This window comes from Hibiscus syriacus, unplaced genomic scaffold (genome assembly GCF_006381635.1).
Source record: "Hibiscus syriacus cultivar Baekdansim isolate YM2019G1 unplaced genomic scaffold, ASM638163v2 tig00116958_pilon, whole genome shotgun sequence".
NCBI lineage: Eukaryota > Viridiplantae > Streptophyta > Magnoliopsida > Malvales > Malvaceae > Hibiscus > Hibiscus syriacus.
The window spans coordinates 1,385,670-1,390,120 of NW_024063484.1; the positions used below are offsets into that span (position 1 = coordinate 1,385,670).

The 4,451-nt window shown below is 36.3% G+C and overlaps 1 pseudogene; it reads right to left on the reverse strand.

Annotated features, from left to right (window-relative positions):
* On the reverse strand, positions 1-3,728 carry LOC120189616 (annotated as a pseudogene).
* Positions 3,729-4,451: the final 723 nt, after the last annotated feature.

Here is a 4,451-nt window from a genome sequence, read left to right on the forward strand (position 1 = left end):
TTCCGTATTTGAAATAGGACTCACTTATTCAGCTGAATCACCAAGTGAGTTGATTAAAATGAGCGAAGTAAAACTTTAAAGAGATTTGCTTGTTTTCTTAAGGTGCCATAGGGATGAAAAGTCTGCGTCATTTATTAACGAATGCGGACTCAGCCAAGTCAATGGAACGACCAAGGCCTGCAGCTTTGATTTCGCATTCACGGTGCTCGGCATCGAGATCACTATCTGTCACTAAACCAGCACCAGCTTGAAGATACACTACCCATTCTTGGCAATGGCGCCAGCATCTTTGTATGAGTACATTGTGTCATAACGGGTTTCAGTAGTGAAAACAATGGTCCTGAGAGCCAATGCAATATCCATATCGCCGTCAAACGAAATGCCCCAGAAACCTCCACTGTAAGGGCCTCGTCTCGACACCTCTAACTCGTCAATTAGCTCCATGGCCTTCACCTATTTATGGTGGCGGGACCATAATCTCAGAATTAAGGCAAGCACTTAAATATTCAGTCCACATTTTAGAAAATGGGATTTGCTTAAAACATGTAAATTATAAGCATTGAACCTTTGGTGCTCCGCTAACGGTTCCGGCCGGAAGTGCAGCACGGAGGGCATCCCAACTAGTGAGATGATCTTGCAACTCACCAGTAACCTGCATCATTTAAGTTTCAGAAAGGCAAATGATCATTTATATGCAGGCCATGTCCCTACAGAGTAATGATGTTACCGTGGAGCTTATGTGCATCACATGCGAATACTGCTCGACAGCCATCAGATTCTCCACCTCTACAGAACCATTTTAGAGACCTAAGCAGAAGAAACATGAAGTTTTAAATGAAACTACAAATTTCATTTCTTTAGAATGAAATTCTTTCATGCACAGAAGAAATTTGAATGAAAAACTAAATTATAAACCTTTCCGACTCTTTGCGTGCCAAATCAACACGCATGATGTGTTCTGCACGTTCCTTTTCATTACTTAGCAATTTCTTTTCAGCTATATCATCTTCAGCTGGTGTTTTTGCTCTCCTCGCCGTTCCGGCCAATGGCCTATTTACGATCTTATTCTGTTCATGGCAGAAACAAAATTTGAGATCTTAGAACAGCCAACTGAAGTGTTTCATGGCATCAACTCAGAGAAAAAGGCCAAAAAATTCTGTAACCGAAAGAGTTTAAAAGTTTACCTTCTTTATCCTGGTAAGAGTTTCGGGACTTGAAGCAACTAGAATACCTCCTCTGGACTGGAAGGGGATATCAAATTATAAACATAACAGTTGAAATAGTTCACAGATTCACAACTAGAGAATTAATGAACAAGAAACTAACTTGCAAGTAAGCCATATAAGACTTGGGTTAACAACTCTCAAAGCTCTATATATTTCAAACGGATCGGCAAACGTTTGCCGTTCGAAAAATTGACTTAATACAATCTGGAGAATATCCCCTGCCAGAATATGCCCTTTTGCCTTAAGTACAACCTTCTTATACTCTTCCCTTTCCATATTTGATTTCTTTAAAGGACCAAAATCATGGGTGTGCAAATCTATGGAACCTGGAGATAGCTTTGGGCTAAGAATGAAATCAAAGTATGTCAGAATAAACTAGAACTTACAGATCATCATCCTGTAGTCTAGCCACCAACTTCTCCAGGTGCTTAACTCCTTCATTATAAGCTTTTTCGACAGAGGAGTGTCGGTCTAGCCTCACCCAGTGAATTACATATGCTTTCTGCAAATAAAAGGAACAGTCAATATTACTCCACCAGGATGTATATGTTTCCTGCAGAATTGATTTATAAACTAAGATCCTGAACTGTGTATTGTTGATGGAATAAACAAATACGTTTTCCACATGATTGAATACAACGACGTCGTTGTAGAGCCCTAGATGTATGTCTGGGAGATTTCTGTCATCATGTGGTGCCTTCGAAAACGGAAGTTTTTTCTTCTCCACATAGCGAACTGTATCGTAGGAGAAATAACCAATCCACCCACCTGCACAGCATAGAAATTATAATACAATAGGAGAATCTTACAAGCCACACAGTTCAATACCAGAAAGTTATATAATTTTTAGCCAAATCCAGAACTTATAGTTCATTTGTGCATGTATATGCAGGTATTCTATACTAACCAACCATGCAATTTTGAAGCACTCCGATCCCAAGATTTTCGAAATTCAACAATTGATCATTAATGATGCCAATATCTTCTGGATATATAATAAATGGCATAAACATCATATAACATGTTATGGCCATAAAATCTCTAAGAAAATCATAAAAGCCATGCATATGCTCTTCTGCAATATATGATCATGTTTTGTCATTATTGCTAAATATTAACTTCAGGTATATGTCGTTATTACTGAATTATAAGCTTGCTCTCTTCCTTTCCATGGAAACAGAGCACAATTTAGTACAAATCAGCGTTCAAACCAATTGGTATTTGTTGACACGTCTCCTTTTTCAGATGTACAAATACACACTCAAAAGTTTTATGCCAAACCATCAATCTGCAGATGTCACTAAACAAGAAGCAAGCCATTAACTTGCCGACAAGGCGAAAACAGCTAACTAACTATGAGTCCTCTTTCCTTAATTTGAGCATAGCAAATCGAAGTTGCAAGAAAGAAACATCAAATGAGATCAAAACATATTCAATAAGGAATGCTGATGAGAGAGGCAAACCATCAGCATTTTGTCATCATATGCAAAACATATTGTATCAAGATTTATGATAATTAAACATGCGAAGGGCCCATTATTCACCACAGAATGCATCAGGAAGATCATCGATAAGTAGGGGTTTCCAGCTTTCTGAGATTCTCTTCGGAATCGACATTGGATCTTCGACAACCTCCTCGGTCAAGCAACCTTCCTCATGATCCATAACCATAACTTTATTTTCTTTTGCCACAACTTCCATTGTTGGTTGAGCCCCAACGACACTATAACGACCCTAATACAATCAAACTCCAATGTCAAACAAAATCATGAAAATGGATACAAGTAAGCATGTAGTTAAAGCTCTTACAACACTAGAAACCCTTGGACCTGGCTCCACTGACTCAAAAAGAAAACTTGGTGCCTCTCTATCATCTTCTTTAACCAAACACCGGTAAGCAAGCACCGGATTTAGCTGATCGGAGAAAATGCAACGGTGAAGGGGCACTAAATTTCCATTTTTCGCCGCCTCAAAAAACTTCGTTTCATCATTAACTGAAAAAAGAAAGGGTGGGTTCAGTTTACTATGTCTAGTAAAAAACTACCGAATACTCATATCCTACTTTTTCCTGCATTTTCTCAGTAATCAAATGGAAGGGAAATCAAAAGTATTCGAATTTCAGAACAATTCAAACTAAAGTTACAAGTTTTCTACTATTTACTAGCAATATAAATTACTAAATACCATTACATTTCAATAAATTTATTTTAGTTTCTCATTACACTATCTTCAATGCAGTCCACTTTCATCATTGTACTTCAACCATTTCTTCTTATATCCAAAAACAAAAATCCTATAAAATATTTCTTCAAGTTTCTTTCATTTTCTCAACGGTCGAACAGTCCAAAGAAAAAATGGTTTAAAATTACCAAGTAATGAGCTTGAAACAGAGCTGCTGCATTTGAGTGAAGTACGAGAACATATTGAATAGGGAGAAATACGGGTGACCGGAACTTGAGAAAGCCGATGATTTGAAGGAACCAATCGGCTAGTACTTTGCATTGTCGTTTAATGTCAAGAACATCGAGGTAACGGAAACGGCCTATCACCGGGAACCAACCTGGATTCTTCTATTGATTTTTTGTGAAGAAAAGAGGCAGAAAAGCTAAGTGGGAAACAAAGCCGTTTCCAAGGATTTATGAAGGTCTGCATGTAAAAGAAGGATGAAAATTTTTATTTCCCATTTTGCTCCTTTCGAAACATTTTTTTTTTGTAGTTATCTCATTTCATTTAGGGACCGGTTGGTTTGCAGAAAATTCATTACAACGAGAATAATCACTTTCAGAATTATATACTCACATTTGTATTATGATAACTTTCCATAATAATGTTTCAGTTTTTTTACTACATATAAGATTTCTTTTAGCCATTTTTTTTCTTATACGAATATTCCTCTTGTATCATTTATCAGACAATACTATTTTAATTATTTTAATGCAATAAAGACGTATCATTAATTTGAAAAATTCTACAATGTTCGTCGAGCGTTGATGAACACCGTTACTATTAAATTAATTTAAATTATAAAATACTAAACGTATAATTATAAATTAGTTAAAAATCTAAATGTAATTTAATTAAAATACAATATTTATAAAATATTAGTTTTAGGGTAAACTATAGAATTCACCACCTAACTATTTACCCCTTTTACTTTAACCGTCAATTTTTCAATTTTGTCAATCGGGTCACCTAACTATTTAAATCTTGTCAATCAAGCCACCA